The 19,568-nt window shown below is 39.4% G+C and overlaps 1 pseudogene; it reads left to right on the plus strand.

Annotated features, from left to right (window-relative positions):
- The first annotated feature begins 16,693 nt into the window (after positions 1–16,693).
- Positions 16,694–19,006, plus strand: LOC146375741 (E3 SUMO-protein ligase ZBED1-like; annotated as a pseudogene).
- Positions 19,007–19,568: the final 562 nt, after the last annotated feature.

The following is a 19,568-nucleotide window of genomic DNA, read 5'->3' on the forward strand; positions in this document are numbered from 1 at the left end:
GGTGACGGTGGTCCCAGTGGTAATCGGAGCACTAGGTGCGGTGACTCCCAAGCTAGGCGAGTGGCTCCAGCAGATCCCGGGAACAACAGCGGAGATCTCTGTCCAGAAGAGCGCAGTCCTGGGAACAGCTAAGATACTGTGCAGGACCCTCAAGCTCTCAGGCCTCTGGTAGAGGACCCGAGTTTGAAGGATTGACCGCCCACAGGGGCAAGTGGGCAATTAAAAAAAGAAAAAAAAAGAAAAAAATATATATATATCTACAGCCCTCAAATTGCTGTGTTAAGTACTTTTTAAAAACAAAAAATAGCCATGTGGCATGCTTGCAATTGTCTCATTCCACTCCAGTGGACCTCTGGAAAACACACTAAAATATATACATTTCACCCTTTACCCTTCATGGGATTCTCCTCCTCCTCTTATCCTACCCAGGAAAAAGATCAATCAAATAGAAGTTAAAAAGGCGATTTTGCCAGATCTCTGAACAACAATGAGATTTGGCTGAAAAGTGAAAGGTTGAGAAGATGTAAAGAACAGAGACATCGTTTTACTTGTTGAAGGCTGAATGCTGAAAATATTTTTTTATTGATTAGAAATGTAAAATAAGCTATCCTAAATGTCCTCTCTAAATTTGTTTAAAAAAATTAAAAGGCTGTCACTGCTATCCATTATTTAAGCACTCCTCTAAATAAGTATCAGTATCTTCTAACAAACAGAGACCAATTACTGAAAATCCTTACATCTCACCGCCATGAACTCCACTAAGAGCGATCCCTGCAGACCTGCATTTGAACTTAGACCATTTTTGCTGAGAACTGACATAGCACACACTGCACCACTGTGCCCAATAATATAGGACCAATGAGGCAAATGTAAACCACTAAACAGTCTGGTCTGTTAATTCATGGGGTTGCTGTGATTCAGCAGGTAGAGCCCCACTAAACAGGATGTCAGATAGGCGTGCAGATCATGTCTATATTGGGTCCACTGGTCCATCACCAATTCTGGAAATCTAAACGATGCCCAAATTAGGGCCACAATTTGGACGTCAAAAAATGATCCAACTTGGACGTCAATATGACATTCAACATTTGACCTCTGGACTGGGTAATGGACGTCTATGAGAGGTTCAGGAAATTTACATGATTAATAAATGTAATATTTTTTAATTACAAATATCAATATTGGTAATATCAACATGATACATATGATTACAGATTATTTATAAACAAACACGATGTATTATGTGTTAGCCTACTGATTTATTCAGTGCATGTGGGGTTTTTGTTGTTATGTTACATTTTCCTGTTTTTCTTAAACTGGTTTTTCTTAAACTGGTTTTTCCATTTCATTATTTGTCCAATCCAGATTAAAACTGTCATTTATTATAATGAATATTAAAAACATTGAAATCCGTGTTAAAATATAAAATAATAATGGTTAAAGTATTTAGAAAAATTTGGAATTCCTTTTAAAATTAGTGCAATGTGCTTAAGAAGTTTAATTTTTTACAAGTATCCTGCTTTATTGTGAAGAGCTATGTAAGAAAAAGTGAATGTGGTTGTGATTGGTAGCAGGACTGAGAGAAGTTGCGTATGAGAAGTTTGTGCAAGTGTGTGTGTGTATGAACTGGACTATCTGCTCGACAGTCTTTGTTGATGCACACATTTTGCAAACTGCCTGTGGGACACTTCTGCTCCATATCCACCATGACACTGTAGAGTCAAGAGCACGTGCCATCTTGTAGATGTCTGCTGATTCCTTCACACATAAGTGTTTTTATACAAAAACCATATGCTCTCTGTGGAAACATGGGACTACAGAGTCTATGGGAGCATAATAAAAACGTCTAAAATAAGTCAAAGTTTGACATTGAAAGACGTACACAACAACCATATTTGGACTATAAAGAGCTTGTACACGGAGGTCCTACAGACCTCAACATTAGACATTTCATAGACATTGAAAAAAAGACGTCGCCCGGTGTTACAAAACAAACCCTTCCGTGGACTGCACGTCCAATAATGACTTATAAAAGACGTCACTCCGAAGTCACTTTACACAGTGGGGCAGGCTACAGTTGTAACTGGAAAGCTGGTAGTTCATTCCCTGGCTGCACCAGTCTCCATGCTAAAGTGTCCTTGAGCAGGATACACCTCAATTCATTCATTGGAGTGTGAATGTTATAAAGAAAGCAATTAGACATAGAAAAAAGTGCCTGTGTGAATGATTAAATGAGGCACAGTAAGCAATACTATTTGCCCGATAATCCTATTAAAAATTATTGAAAAGGCACTAAGAGCACAAACATGCCAGAAGGTTCCAGCTCTGAGACTTTAATTAGCCTAGGTGAGGCCTAGCAGACAGAATCAATTGCCTGGACATCTGTCTATCAAAGTGCCATGACCAAAGCGTAGTATTCAGCTGAATTTAAAAACAAAATGCTTGAAAGGAGAAAACTATCCGAAGAGTGCAAAACCATATTTTGCACCAAGTTTAAAACATGTTTTTAATACTGTGAAGTCTATGAGCACTGACTTGATTTGCAGCCTGCCTCAAGTGGAAGTTTAAGGACCTGAAGCTTTTGGCAGATTTTTAGTTCAGTTAGCTTAATTTTCAGGTCGCTACTTTATATTTGTGTCAATATAAAGTTGTCAGTAAGCACAGGCACCAACTTATAATGCTAACTATAAAATTAAATTTTCCTGGATGGCCTACAATTCCACAATACACAAAGTGTCTCTATTGTTTTGGTGAGTCCTCACTTCTATCATCAACACATGATAAAGAGTCTCTGAAAGCTTTTGTTAAACATGGTTTTTCGAGCTGGGCTAAAGCACTTGAACAATTCAGATCACATCAAATGGGTTTGATGAATGGAGGGAAAACAGATGCAGACTCCAATCTGATGCAGTTTTTAAACTTGGATGCTAAAGATATACCAGAGTTCCAATCGTGGCTGGTTTATAAGGAGAGTAAGTGGCTATCTCATGATATCATCGACAAGATGACTGAAATGAAGGCCCATGATGTGCTGAGAATGCTAAGCTAAGAAATAAAGTCTGCTGAGGTTTTCTTTTTGATTCTGGATCAGACAGCTGATATATCAAAGAACAGATACAATACCTGTTTACTTACATTTTGTGACTGAGCCAGAAGAGTATGTAGCAGCTGGAGTCTAGAGCACACTATATCCATTAACTGCACATATTATGATTTTAGTTGAGCATGATGTTGCTGAGAATATTTTCACCCGTCACAACTTCATGTCAGTTATATGCAGAGATGGGCAGTAACGCGTTACAAGTAACGCATTACTCTAATCCGATTACTTTTTTCTAGTAACGAGTAAAGTAAGGGATTACTATTGCAAAAAAGGTAATTAGATTACTGTTACTTTCCCGTAAGCACGCTGCGTTACTGCGTTACTAAAACCGTGATTTTTTTGCGAGAGTGACTGTGCAGCGTTTAAAGCGTGGAAGTACTGACCTTACTTTGAGTTTGATTCCGTAAAAAGCGACAAAAACATTAGCGTCCATTGTACAGTGCGTGGGGAGAAAACTTCTTCTTACAGCGAAAAAACCTCCCTAAACTTCCGCACAAGCACCAACAGTACGCTGCCATGGAATGGGAAATTCACAGAGAAACTCGTGGATTCTTCCACTGACCGCTGCAGCACCACCTATTTTATTTTATGTGCTGGAATTGTGCAGAAAATAGGTTTAAATGTTAAACAAATTTCTTCAAGTCAGAGAATGATGCATATAATTTAATGTTTGCTTGATGCATAAAGTTAAAAGATTAAAACTAATAAAACAAATTTTAAAAAGAGACTTTTCCATTTGATTACATTTTATATGATGAATTATGCAGAAAAAGTAGAATTGGGCTGAAAGATCTATTGCTTTATTACCTATTCAGGTTTTAAATCATGTTTTTAAAAAGTAACTAAGTAACTAATTACTTTTGAAAATAAGTAATCAGTAATTAGTTACTGATTACTTTTTTCAAGTAACTTGACCAACACTGGTTATATGTGATATGATGACGCTCATCACAAATTCACCAAAGCAACTCTCCTGCTTCCACAAATTTCAATGCAAAGACACATCCTCTCTCAGACCTTTGTGCCCAATGTAATTGACAGCAGCATAGTTAGAAGCCATTGCTTCCAACTATAGCATGCTACTAGAATTCCTGGTTTACCTATCTGACCAACACATTCAGCACATGACCTGAATTTGGAGAGCCCAATTATGCCAAGACTAAAGGTTCCACGCAGACCAGAAGACAGGTTTGCCACCTGCCAGATTTCAAAGCAATGTACTGACCGATTCCTGAGCTGCAGATTTAGACCGTCTGCATTTAAATGCATGGGACATGGTACAGATGTTGAAGATTTTGCGACTGGAAATATCAATTGAAAAAACTTTGAAATGCATATGAACAGAATCATATGATATGTGTTCAGGTTCAGCAAAATAAAAAAAGAATTTGCAAAGCTACCTTTCAAGATCGAGCGGACTTTCTGAAAGATGATCTGGAAGCGCATTTGAGAACTCTGCTGCCAGAGATCTGGACTTGCCCTGACTGTCCCTGTAACATCCTCAGTTAAAAAAAGATCATTTACAGCCATGTGGTGACTGAGAAAATATCTAAAGTCCCCAATGGGGTGAGCAATACTGAATCATGTGCTTCAACAAACTGTCACAAGGATGATTCTCGAAATCAGAACCTAGAGGTAAGGAAGTATCTACAGGAGTAGATGAATTCAAGTGCACAGCTGCAAGGAGAGACACTTTCCCACAAAAGGAGTAGATTAACAGCGAAAACTTTAATAGCTTATTTAGCTGTGTGGCGCTTTGTGTTGATTGACTAAATCTACTGTGCAGGCCTGTATGTTATCTTTGTCTATGTAACTATGTCATTGTAACTTCTTTTCTCTGTTCATAAGGCCTGTAGCAGCATCTCACATCAGGGATGGTGGTAACAGATTTGTGTTGCTCTTCACACTTGAAATGATTTATGTTGGCCTTTTTACTAAATAATCTGTTGGCATTTGTTAGTATTTCCACATTACGTGGTGTTTCATCAGTAAGTTATTCGTGTTCGATAATATCTGTTGGCTTGTGGACATGATTGGATTTGTCCAGTGGGCGGCGGTGGGAGTGGGGGTATGAATCAAGCACCCACCAGCAGAAACTTAAATCAGCATGTATCACTGTGAGTTTATATGTAAAGACATTTCTATTTCTGAACTTTTTCTAACCAACTGTAAAGTGATTTAGCTTTTCACAAGCAAACTTTTCTTCAGTTAAATGTTTTTTTTTTTTGCTTGGCTTTGTGATAACCAGCCAGTTGTTCCTATATTTCTGCCTAACATTTTTATGGTAATTTTAGGCTTTGAGTGCCTAGCATTATCATAAAATCCTTTGTGAAGACACCTCTATTTTGCATTTGTTTCAAACTGAAGAGATGTTTCACCTCAAATGGTCATTTCAGCTCACCGTTTGAATCTATGAAAAATGGTCATGAATTTCAGAATATTCTTTAGTCTGTCACACATTTGCTTTAATGATGGCAGCACTGCTACCTACTACAAGTTTGTTCAGACATGATAACCAGTATGCTAGAATGATGTCACAATCATAGACAGTGTAAAAACTGACACAGCTGCCAGATCTGAAAACACAAGTCTGTAACCTGTGTTGTTAAAAAGAGTTGCAGTTCTGTAGAAAGGCCCATGATGATGAGTTTATAGTCTTAGTTACTTGTTTTAAAATATTTTGTCTATTTTCTCAATTATTGTCATTCTAAGAGTTAGAAAAGAAGAATATTCAGGTTATCCTCATTGGCTAATGACTGTCGATTGGCAAGTTGTTAGCCAATAATGTAAGTTTCTCAGTAAGGTCATGTCCACATACCCATGTGTAATTTTTTTAAAGCAGGTAACTTTGTTTTCAAAAATATCCGACATGAACACAAAAAATAATGTTAACCAGCTATCAAAGCTGTAAAAACAACAGATACTGATATCAACAAACAAGATAAAAGAGCACAGCAGGATACACAAAAGATGAATTTTGAGGCTGGGACGATATTCAGTAAATAGGAAGACGAGAAAGTCTGAGCAGGCTGGGGTGCTTCTCTGTATTTTTCCTCTCCAGGTGGATTGTGGGTAGCCTTTGTTTCCATCTTTGGGTGAAACCACTCATCTTGTACTTGCCTTGCACACCTGCAACTGTGACAGCTGTTCTCCGCCAGATAGTACAAAATGGTGGTAAACTGAGTCACCTCATTGTTACTGTACCTGTCCTCCATTCCTGTCTCTCATGTTTCTCGCAGTGCTTCAATTAAACATTTTATATATTTTTGTAAATAAAGCCCCTAATTATACTTGCTGTCTCAGTCTGTAATTTGGGTACAGAAATTCTTCAGTCACTATTGTGAGAGGTTCTGTGGGTCAGCCATATCAACTTGTCACGTCAACCTAATTAATTAAAATTTACTAAAAGCTTTAAAACAGTCACAAATATTGGAACAAGTGATCTACAGTCCAAGTTTTATGAAAGTTACCAGACAGATTTAGATTTTTACACAAGTTTATGGATGGTGACACCACAAATAAGAAGAAAGATCATATCTCAGCAGCTTCATAACTTACACTAAACTTGTTGGATCAACTCGGCACCCTTTCTTGGTGAACTGCTAAACTGCAGTTTTATTTCTCCTTCATTTTACATCATTAAAAGCTTGTGTCTTTAAATGCTGTTAAATGTAGGGTTACAAGTAAATATAACATAAGTTTGATTTGGTCTCAAAGTCTTGGCCTTAACCTTATAATCCAGTTTTAAGGTCAGAGCTGGGCATTAGATGGTGTTGCCTCATCGTTACTTTTCATAATGGACAAAGCAAGAGAAAAAAAAAAGTATGCTATAACACTATGCTATTCAGTGATGTAAGAGGAGAGGAAACAATGAAAAGAAATGAAAAGTTATTGCACTTTGGAATAAAGTTCAAATCTGTTATTCACGTTGAGGTAGGGTGACCAACCGTCCTCTTTTTTTGTACTTGTTGACTTGTAAAAGACCTTTTTTATTTCACCATTCATTAACTGCACAGAAAAGGCATTGTTTGAATATGTTAACATTTTCTTTAAACAAACAGTATTATTAAAGTTCATGACTGGACCAAGTGTCCTCTTTTTTGGAAGTCTAAATATGGTCACCCTACGTCGAGGTAAATCCCTCTTTATGAGTGAACAACTTGCCTACAGTTGGTAAAGTAATCCAGTATTCAAAGTAGCTGGAATCTTTTTTTGATAACTTAAAATTTTATTACTAAAATAAAATCCGTGCCTGGTTCTTTTTATATCAGGTTTTATTTTTGTTTGTTTGTTAGTTTTTATTGATTGTCAGTGCGCCCCAGGGCAGCTGTGGCTACAATGTAGCTTGCCATCACCTGTGTGTGAATGGGACTGAAATGCTATACAAATGCAGGCCATTTACCATATTTACCATTTATGTGTATTATAGTATTATTCACTGGAATCTATGCATTCCTGTAAAAAAAATAACTACACCTCATAATTTTATAGCTTACAGAATCACTGTTAAAAGCTTGAAGTAATGGTGTTTTATGTGACTTTATGAGTCTCCCACAGCATTATGGAGGAATTTTGACCCACTCTTCTTTACAAGGTTGCTTGACTTCATTAACCTCCTAAGACCTGAACTCTTTCATGGCATGCATTTTTAATTTCTCTTTGCTATTTGGGCTGATTGGGACCTGATGAATGTAAAAAAAAAAAAAAAAAAAAAAAGAATTATCTTTTCAAAGTAATTTTGAACTACATCAAAATTACTTTTTGATGTAGTTCCTGAGAAGAGGATATCATGCCCTTGTAGAGCAAAATTTAGTATTGTGGTCTAGACAACCCAAAATGTGATGTCCACATATGTGTACACCAGATCCTAGGAGGTTATGGTTTGCAGGTCTTCATTCACTCAGAGCTCTCTTAAGGTCCCACCACAACATTTCAATGGGGTTGAGGTTTTTGACTGGACCATTGCAACACCTTGATTCTTGTCTTTTTTATCTGTTGTAGACTTGCTGGGATCATTGTCCTGTCGTATGACCTAATCACTAGCTCTTAGCCATTTAACTCTAGAATATTTTAGAATTCAAAGGAGTTCAATGTCGACTGTAAGGTGCCTAGATACTGTGGCTGCAAAACACAGTGTTTCATGGTCCCCAAGTTCTCTCGTGCTGGCCTGCCTTCTCTGTCTCTCTCGTTTTTTTCTCTGACCTGATTGTTTCTAACTTTAACAAGTAATGAATTTGTGCTTTTCTTCACAAACAAATTTTTAACTGGTAGAGAAAAAAAATCATAACCATTCCACAGACATATCAACAGACGTATCATTATGTACAGAAACTTTCAATATTACAGATGTTTATTGAGACTCCTCAACTGATCTTTCTGAGTTCAATATTTACTAACTCCAAATCATGTCTATTAAACTTTATTTCTGCTCAAGGAATTTCCACCATCGGTTAATGCATCAGTCTTATATGATAAGTCTGTCTCTATTAATGGGCCCATGGCCTTTAAGTTGGAAGTAATTAAACACATATTTAAAAGTTGTCACTTGACCCAGCTGTCTTAGATAATTATTAGCCAATCTCTGACCTTTCTTTTATTTCAAAACTTAATTCAAAAAGATTTATATAACTACTAATTGATCAACTGCAGAGAAATGGTTCATTTGAAAAGTTCCAGTTAGGATTCAGAATTCATTACAATACAGAAATAGCACTGGTGAAGGTCACAAAAGATCTTCATATGGCCTCTGAGAGTGGACCCAAACCTCAGAGATTTACTACAGAGATTCTACTGCACTGCAGTGGTTTGAATCATATCAATCTAACAGACTCCAGTTTGAACATGTAAATGGGGAGTCTTCTTCACACACCGGTGAATTATGCAGTTCCACAAGGTTCTCTGCTTGGACCAATTCTATTTAGATTATATATGCTTCCTTTAGGCAGTATCATCAGAAAGCCTTTTTTTTAAATTGTTATTGCTATGCAGATGAAACTAGTGATGTTCGATTCGTGAACGAATCGTTCAATACTCGAGAATCACTTTACTGACTCGTGAATCATGATTCACAAGCCCAACTGCTAACATGCTAACAGCACATTTGAGCTACTCACCCCCTCCCTTCCTGTGCTGAATCATAGAGCGAACGAATCACTCACTCACTCACTAACCCCCTCCCTCCTGTGCTGAATCATAGAGCGAACGAATCACTCACTCACTCAGTCACTCACTAACCCCCTCCCTCCTGTGCTGAATCGTAAACGTAAGCGAATCACTCAGGACTCGCTCACCCCCTCCCTCCTGTGCTGAATCATAGAGCGACCGAATCACTCACTCACTCACTCACCCCCTCCCTCCTGGCTCACAGCTTCTTCTTCTTCTTGGTTGGCAACCAATGTTAAGGCGCATTACCGCCCCCTGGCTCACAGCTCAGTGGACATTTAGATGAGAAAATATATATTTGACACATTTAAGGAAAATACTAATAAAATACAAATAAACAAAATAAATGTTTATTAAGCAATTTTGATAGGAAATTGCTTAATTTTAGAAATGTTTTTGCTCTTTTTTGCTCTATAAAATAGTTGTTTTTTTTTTAGAATCATTCATCTTAGCAGTAGGATTTACATGAAAAGAGAAACAAATTAAGTTAGAGTGAAAATGTACATTTTTTGCACTCTCTGGTCAACTGACTCAGTGAATCAAATGACTCAAAAAACCCGATTCACTTTGGTGAGTGACTCATTAAAACTCGATTCAGTAAAAAGAATCAAATTTACCATCACTAGATGAAACCCATCTTACAGCTTATCTATCCATGAAGCCAAATGACACATCAGGCAGGCACTGTCTTTACTTTTAAAATTAGGCTTAAAACTTTCCTCTTTGATAAAGTATATAGTTAGGGCTGGATGAGGTGATCCTGAACCCTCCCTTAGTTAACAGAACTAGGCCTAGGCTGCTGGGGACTTCCCATGCAGCCTGGGCCTAGGGGAGGGGGAGACAGGAGGGTTTGGTCCTGTCTCTCCTCTTCACCCCCAACTGCAGATCAGCCTCTATCTGAGTGCCAGAGGTTTCTTCCTGTTACAAAGGCGTTATTCCTTCACACTGTCACCAAACCCTTGCTCATACGGTTGTTTGATTGTTCAGGTTTTCTGTATTATAGACAGCTTTCTTACAGTATAAAGCACCGTGACACATTTGATTTGATGCCATGAAAAAATAAAATTGAATTGAACTGCTACCACACCAGGCTGTTACTTGGCAACACATCCAAACAAACCATACTCATTCAGTCTTTTTTAAATTGTTTCTAACATGTTAACTGAGGTCTATAGACTCCAAGCTGTTGGTCTCATGTTTTTTTTTTTTGTTTGTTTTACAGTTTCTCTGAGCATTGCACAGTTTAATTTTGGATAAATTTAATTGAATTATAATTAATTAAGAGCATTTGATTAGCAGCACCTTGCGGCTTCTCATCTTATTAACTCCTATGGATGCAGTAAGACTACTTAGCTTTTCTCAGGAAGTTGTAGAATCCGGTAAAAAAGTTTTGTTTGTCAAGAATATAAAGCTGTGAAGTGTAGCTTTGGGATTTATTTTTCCAAACTTTGTGGAGCAAAATATCTGTTAGCCTTGAGTAACATATTATCTTTACTTCAACTGGTCCCCTGTGGCTGAGTGTGAATGAGGTGTTTGAGCCCCAGCCATGCTGAAAGTCCAGAAATAACAGCCAAAGTTTTTTACAACTAGAAAAAAAAACTTAGAAACAGCAGACACAGCTGGAGCATCTGTGGTTTATTTTATTCAACCTACATTCCATCTTTATTGCTCTTGAAAGCAGCAGCAGCCTCTCAGAGCTGTCCACAGACCGTTTTGGTGCCTGGTTACCAAGAATTACTCAACATGCATTTCACAAATGACTGTGTGCCATGATAATTTCCCTGCCAAAAAAGTTATTTGATTATTAATGTTGTCTTACAGTAATTGTTGCCTTATATGATTAGAACTGGAAGCCCGAAGTGTGCACAATTTATACATGGACCCTCCCAGTTATGGAGGACCACAAGAGCCACGCGCATCGAAATAAAGATTTCTGTGTTTAAATAATGAACTGTAGAATAAATTATGCATTTGTAAATAGGGCTGGGCTATATCATACCGTTCACGGTAATACCGGTGTAATTTTGGGCAACGATAAGAAAATGAAATATCGCGATAGAATATGGGTAAAACGCGCATGCGCAGTGCCTATGTTTACATATGCACATGGTGGCGATGCAGAATGAGAAGAGCGAAAGTGGATCGTTAAATGAAACAGATGAACCAGAATTGGTTTGTAAAAATGCTGCAACTTCAGTGGTGTGGAACTGGTTTAGCTTTCGTCTGTCAGACACACAACAAAGCACTATTTTTGGTAGAGCATGCTAGCGGGGCGTCGTTATTACTGTGTTGTTTGGAAAATATGGCACACTTAAAATCAATCCTTTGATTTTTCTGAAAATCGACAGTGCCCCTTATAATCCCGTGTGCCTTATGTATGAATTCTGGTTGTGTTTACTGACCTCGAAACGATTTTATGTCGTACACTGCGCTCAAAAATCTGCCAAATGTTTTAGTACGACTTTGCTAAGATACGAACCCGCACCGCTTGATGGATTGTCAGAGCATTACGGCTATATTAGGCAGGCGCCTCGCGGAGTGATACGTACTGTGCTTCAACATAATATTACCATATTGTGTGTGTATAACCTCTTTTTAAGTTTTGTGGATATTATACATGGTTATGCTGAGGATATGTCGGCCAATTTCCACTGGAAATGCCTTTTGGTTAAACTGTCAACAAGGAATTTTCACTGTTACATTTTTATATAACTTTAATGCACATAAAAAACAGCTGCTTGTTTACGTGACAATACATTGATGGGGTTTTTTTGCACTAATAAAGTTGTGGAGTTGTAAAGTATTTTGTCTAGTGTCAATTATATCGTCAGTTATATCATTATCGCAAATTTTCAAATGTATATCGTGATAAATATTTTTGGTCATATCGCCCTGCTCTATTTGTAAATTCATTTTTGAATTCCAATTTAATAAACTGCATTTCAAAATCCTTTTTCCATTTGCACTTTAATAAACTGCATTTCAAAATCCATTTCCCTTTTCTGTTCGCTCTGGGATTAGCTGCTGGATTAGCTGCTGGATTAGCTCTTCGATTAACAATTTCCGTGCTGCTATTCAAATTAGCCACACCGTGGGATGTAAGGGGCTCTCTGATTGGTTGGATAGACACAGGCTGTCTGCTTGGATTTTTCTAGCTCATAGCTTCGCCCTGTTAAGAAGCGTGTGTGCTTGTACAAAGGCCGTTCAGCCTCGGGATTTACACTTGGCTCAACACGGATATGTGAAGAATGAAGGGACCCTGCAGCGAAACAGAGAGCCCAACCTCTAATTGAGTGCCTGTTTACGCAGTCTGACCACCCGTTGAAGGTAACGTGCTAACGTGGCTAACGCTAGCATCACCGCACGTAGCCCCGTTATTTTAAGGTCATCTTAGCTTATGAAAGTTTTACGTCGCAGCTGTACGAGCTAGCTACGTGTTTTGTAAGCTGCTGTGCTCTTCACAAATAAAGCTGGAAGCAGCTCAGACTGTTAGAACCAGCACTGAGGCCTGTTACATTTAATTCTACATTGTTCTTAATTGTTGATAATATTATGTTTGTATGTTTGTACTTTTTTGGGAAAAAAAATGGTTTCTCTATCTTGCATTGATCTTTCCTGAGTGAATGTTTTTCATGGCAAGTTCTTGGTAAGGAAAACCAACATGTTTACTCTCCAAGGTTTTAAAAATGTGCGCTGACATGTTACTATGTTTCCTGATGTACTAAAAAGTCTCTCTGAAGGTGAGCTACTTGCAGGCATGCAGAGATACTTCCTTGCAAGCTTGCTTAGCTGTGGGAATGTCATTTTGTGGAGTTTCCACCATGCCAAGGGGTCTTCCTCACTGTCTATGGCCGTGGATAGCAAGCAGCTGTTAAGCTCAGCTTCAACAGCTTGTGAGAGATGCATAAAAGAGGAGGTAGGGATTGGAGCTGCCTTGAAGAAACTGCCCAGTGACTTTTTTGCCTTCTTCAGGGGACGATTGGGCGGATCATTTGTCTGGGCCTCTGGTTCAGCGGAGCTTCTCTCCTGGAACAGAAAGCAGATTATAGGAAAAGTAAACATTTTTGGACTAAATATGAATTGAAAGGTTTTATATATAAGCATGCATGAATACCTTCTGTGCCACTGCTTCCATTTCTGACATCACTCTGGTCTTGATGTCTGAGACTCGATCAGTGCTGATGTAGCTGACTTTAAATCTGGGATCCATGAAGCACGCCATGTCAAGAAGTTCCTGGGTAGCTGGATTTTCATATTTAGTAATCAGGTACTCAAGGATTTTCTTCTTAATTGATTTTGTCAAATCACTGTCTTCTTCCTTCTCTGCAAGCACTGACATCTTCATCAGATGAAGGACTGGTTTTACATATGAAACACTAACGTAACTCTCACCAGACAGGGCATCTGTAAAGTCTTGCAGGGGGTGTAATGCCTGGTTGACAGACTCCAGTACCTCAATATCCTGCCAAGTAGGAATCAAGTGTCTTGATTTCTTGTCTGCTGAGATGACATCAGAAATGGTCCGCTGCTGCTCCAGGACTCTCTCAATCATCTTCTGCCTGGAACACCACCTGGTTGGGCATTCTGTGATGAGTGTGTGCTCTGGGAGGTTGAGCTTCTGCTGTGCTTTTTTCAGAGCCATCTTTGCTTTCCAGCTGTGGCAAAAATGTCCAACTAACTTTTTGCAAAGTCCAATGGCTCGGGCAATGCGGGCATCATATTTGATAGAATTTTCTGGAGAAAGAAGAGGAAACAAAAAAACTGTCATTTTTAAAACCTTTTTTTAAAAACTAATCGAAACTAAAGTTGTCTAAAAAAGGTAACATTATCCTTATCAATATCAATTTGATAATAATGTATAGCACATTTTCATTGCTAAAAAGATCTGCCTTGAATAAAACTTACAGATTGCAAGGTGCAGCCTGTGTCCAAAACACTGAAGTCTGACCCAGTTGTTTAGCTCCGTGGCTCTCACAACATTGGCACCGTTGTCTGTGGTGATGCACACTTGTCGGTCTTCTTTAAGATCCCAGCTGGCTAACACCTCACGTAATACATGGGCTATATTTTCACTAGTGTGAGAGTCTGGAAAATACACAGTCTCTAGACACCGTGTTTTCAGTTCAAAGTCTTCGGTGAGGAAGTGCACTGTGAAGCTCATATATGGTTCCGTTGTACGACTTGACCATAGGTCTGTAGTGCTTGCGTAGTTTTCAGCTTGGCTCAGTTCAAACATGACGGTCTTGCGGCATGTTTCGTACATTTGTGGAATGGCGACATGGGAAAAGTAGTTTCGTGAGGGGATGCGGTATCTCTGGTCCACTTTATGTATCAGACTGGTGAAGCCCTCTCTGCTAACTGTATTTATAGGCATCATGTCTTCAGCCAAAAAATGTGTAATGGCCTCTGTTATTTCTTTGTACCGCTTCGACGTTTTCTCATAAGGAGTTCCACTTGAAAAACTCTGATACAGAGACGGCTGTTGGACTGCTGCGCTCTTTGTCTTAACATTAGCAACCTTTGTTTGGCTAGCCCTGTCTTTCTGGAACTCTTCAAACAGTTCTCTGTGGTTGTATTGAAGATGATGGTGGAGATTAGTCGTGTTTCCTCTGGTGGTTGCCACGAGTGTTCGGCAAGTTTTGCAGAGTACCTGTGTTTGGAGAACGTCGTCTTTATCAAATCCAAAGTACCTCCAAATAAGTGAGGTACTATTTTTTTTTTTTTTTTTAGCCACGAGTTCAGTAGCATTCTTGTCACGCGTCTCGCTCGCAGCCATTACAACTCTGACTCGTTGCAGCGTTGTTCGCGCCCCACCTACGTAGGAAGCGAGCCTCTAATCCATTTGATTGGTTAATGCCGTGAAGGCATTATTCGACTGGTCAAATGTGTAAATGGGTTTCTTTGATTGGTAAATTCTTTAAAGCACGTGTGTAAACATTTTAGGGCACCCAATTATCGCAGTTTACGCCGTCTTTTGCGATGGGCCCATCGCACAGGCTGATATCGCAATGACAATAAATTTTCGATTTATTGTGCAGGCCTACTGATGATAGTCTGGTTGTTTATATTTTCACGTTTTTGTGTCTGTAGGGCTGTTTGATGACAATTTGGACTCCTCTGGGAAATGAGGACACACCCACATCTGTTCCATACTGCAGCCATTGATGGTGTTACAGCTCTGAGTCACCTTTGGGGCATCAGATGCACACACTGGAAAACAAGCACCTGGACTTCATGCAGGAGAGACAGCCTCAGTGATGATGGACTGTGCATCCTCTACTTTACCTCCCAATCTCTTTCTCCTTTAACACACAATTAAAATCAATCCAAAAGAGTGTAAACTTACTGAGGACGTCTCCAAGTTGTACACATTTGTACTTTTATTTGTTTTGCGAGTTATATTTAAGAAGAGTAAAGTTATTCACAAAGTTTTTATTCTTCTGTATTTATTCTTTTGTATCATGTACCACAGTCATACTGAACTTTACAGACCTGGTGAATTGGAGAAAACAAAGACCACACACATATATCTATATCATTCAGCTTCAGCAGCATTTCTATTCATCTTATGAATTCCAGTCTAATGTCAATTCACTGAGTTCAGTTTTGGTCTTAAACTCCAGAGAATACCACCTGGTTCAACAATCTTTTTATCTGATTATTGGCAAAATGTTTTCTTAAAGAAAACATTTTCTGAAAGAAGAAAACATTTTGGGCTCAATTTCAGCCTCAGGCAAAATTGAGCCCAATGAAACAAAAACAAAGTTTAGTTCCTCTGGATTTTCCATGGAAAATTGTTTTATCACTCATCCAGATGACTTCTCCAGTGTCACGGATGAGTGATGAATGTATCTCCCACTGGAAACTTGTGTCCAGTTAAAGTCAATCGACTTTTTTAAGGAGAGTTGTTAGATGCTGTGCTCATGAGGACAATGAGTTTTAACTTGCAGCACAACACAAAGCTGCCATACTGGATCAACGATCAAAACACTTAATTGAGCAGAATTAAGGCAAAATGTAATATCCTCATATGACACATCACACATGATCCAGCATTGCTCTAAGAATGCAAACTTTCTTATTGGAAGTTTCCACAGCTGCCAGAAAGGGACAGATTTCTGGCTGGTCTTAATGAGTGGTCGTTGCTCTCTCGTTTTCTCTGGAATTGCTGCACGGAGGATGTAACACCCATGATAAGCGCTGAGGTGTGTGTCCTTGTCAGAAATCAGCAATGCTCAGCTTCCAGGTAAGGAAAAGTGGAACCAGAAGATATTCAAATGCATCTCTCCACAACTGCTGATGAATTCTACAAAAAACAAAGTTTGTTAAAAACATTTGCAGGTGAATCACCACTGATTTATCAGTGACAGTGGATAACCAGGATATGGGGATATATATATATATATATATATATATATATATAGCTGTCGAAATTAACGCGTTAATTGCGATAATTAAATTTTGGAATTAATTACGTTAGAATATTTAACTATTTAGCGCAACACGCAGATAAGTCGCTCCCATAATTCCACTTGATTTGTTTACCGCGCCACTGAAAATGGAGAAGCAGGAACAGGATGGCCTTCTGGATGGGGAATTTAAATACAAGAAGAACATAGATGGGACAATAAACAAACGCGTTGTAATTTGCACTCACTGTAGTAAAGAGTTTCAATTTCACCGTTCAAATTCGACCTTAAAATACCACCTTAATGCCAAACACGCGTTTGTCGGGGCAGCAGCTTCACCCGGCCTGCGTCAGACCACTCTTAGTGAACGCAGGCCACTCGGTAAGTCTTCTTTGGACAAACTGACCGACAATATAGCCAAATGGATAGCAAAGGACTGTAGACCGCTAAGCATTGTGGAGGACAAGGGCTTTGCGGATGTTTTAAAGGTTGCATCTCAGGACGCGTCCTACAAGCCCCCAGCGAGAAGCACAATAACAATTCGAATCCACGAACTGTATGAAACGGAGAAAAAGAAAAAAGAAGAGGCTTTAGTTCACACAGAATGCGTGGCTCTGACAGGAGACCACTGGACATCATTGAGTAATGACAATTACCTGGGAGTTACTGCGCATTTAATCACTGAAGCCTGGGGTCTGACATCCTTTGCGCTGACTATAATGAAAACGGAAGAGCGGCACTTTGCGGAGGCTTGTGCAGAGCAGTTCCAGACTGTTGCTCGCAGGTGGAGAATTGAGAAGAAGGTGACAACAGTAGGCACGGACAGTGCGCGCAATATGATCGCCGCGGCTCGCATCATGCCATTCAATCACATGCCGTGTACCGCGCACATTCTACAGAGATGCATCACAGTGAGTCTCGCAGACAGTGGCTTTGTCACTGCGCTGGCCAAATGCCGCAAAATTGTTGGCCATTTTAAGCACAGCCCAGCAAACACAGCAGAGCTGAACGCAGAGCAGGTGTCACTGGGGCGCAAGCAGGAGCCGTTGGCCCAGGACATGCCTACGCGCTGGAACTCCACGCTGGAGATGGTGAAGCGCTTGATCCGCAACCAAACTGCAGTAACCGCGACTCTGGATAAACAAAAGCATAAACTTGTCCTCCTGACGCCTCCAGAGTGGGACAAACTCCAGAGACTGGAGACACTTCTAGAGCCCTGCAGGTGAGCCTGTCATTGTGACCATAATTGTAGGTTTAGATTAAATGTATCAAACATACATCTTAAATCAGTTTTGTTATTATGAAAATGTCTTATTTAAAAAATAAATGAAATCAAATATTTTATTAATATTACCTAGTATTAAAAAGCTTTTTTTAATTTGCTGTCTTATCTGTGTGTGTGTGTGTGTGTGTGTGTGTGTATTCCACTGCAGATATGTGACTGAACTGCTGGGAGGAGAGGCCTACGTCTCCTGCTCTGTAGTTCTACCAGCCTTCTGCCACCTGCGCCGTGTCATGGAAGTAACTGATGAGGACCCTGCATATGTGGTGAGGTTTAAAGAGAAGTTTAAGGAAGACCTTGCTTCCCGCCAGGAACATACCAACTATGCATGGCTCCAGATCGCAACTGCACTGCACCCACGTTTTAAAGACCTACGCAGTGTGCCCAAGACTGACAGAGAAGCAGTGTGGACCACACTGGCAGGCATGCTGCATGAAGACTCTCCTAGAAGATCACACACTGCAGAAGAAGGTCCAGCCAAGGCTGAGCCTGCTGCAGATGGACTCTGACTCTGAGTCAGAGGAGGAGGTACAGCAGGACAGAGCCATACAGCGCTACAGAGCAGAGCCCTGCACTGCCTTAGAGGACTGTCCCTTACAGTGGTGGGCAGCTCATGCAGGAGCCCACAGCCAGCTGGCCCGCCTTGCTCGCAGATACCTGGCCACTCCTGCCTCCACAGTGCCCTGTGAGAGGCTGTTCTCTGTAGCAGGGCACATTGTGAACAAGAAGAGGTCTGCTCTGCACTCAGAGAACGTGGACAAGTTGGTTTGTCTCAGCAACTGGCTGAAGGATGAGTAGACCAGAGGACCGTGTGTTTAGAGCTTGTTCTATGGTTGAATGTGATTTAAACAATACTTTTCACTGTTGTTCATATTTTTTTGCACTAATCTACCTTACCCAAAAGGATGATTGGAGATTTTTTCTATTTTGCCTGTTGAATTAGGCCTATGTTCTGTGAACTTGAAGATGTATATGGATAAAACAATGTGCTAGATTTAAACGGGTGGAAAACATTCAGTAAAAATCCCTCACAATTATTTGAAGCCCTGTTCTGCTAGTACTGCTTGTACTCACAATTAATAATAAATAAAACAAACAAGTGTGTTAAAAACCACTATCTGTCCCGATTTTTACACATATATACACATATACACATATATTTCGAGTTGCGATTAATCAATTTTTAGGCTGTGATTAATTCGCTTCCAGCACAACACCCAGCCTACGTCAGACCACGCTGAGTGAACGCAGGCCACTTAGCATTACATAACACTAACAAGTGTGTAAAAATCCGCTATCTGTCCGTATGTTTGCACACATTTTGGTCATATTTCGAGTTGCGATTAATCATGATTAATTAATTTTTAGGCTGTGATTAATCTGATTAAAAATTTTAATCATATGACAGCCCTAATATATATATATATATATATATATATATATATAATTTCAAAAATGTACTGTACAAAATGGAACTATATATGACAAATGTGGTGTGGTGCTTGTGGAATTTTTAACAAGGACCCTACAAAACTTTACAGTACTCATGCTGCCAAACTTTTGACAGCTAGGTGTGCAGTTCCTGCTTTAAATGCATTCAAAATCTAAGTGA

This window comes from Perissodus microlepis, chromosome 12 (genome assembly GCF_051167445.1).
Source record: "Perissodus microlepis isolate ML-2025 ecotype Zambia chromosome 12, ASM5116744v1, whole genome shotgun sequence".
In the NCBI taxonomy this organism is placed as follows: Eukaryota; Metazoa; Chordata; class Actinopteri; order Cichliformes; family Cichlidae; genus Perissodus; species Perissodus microlepis.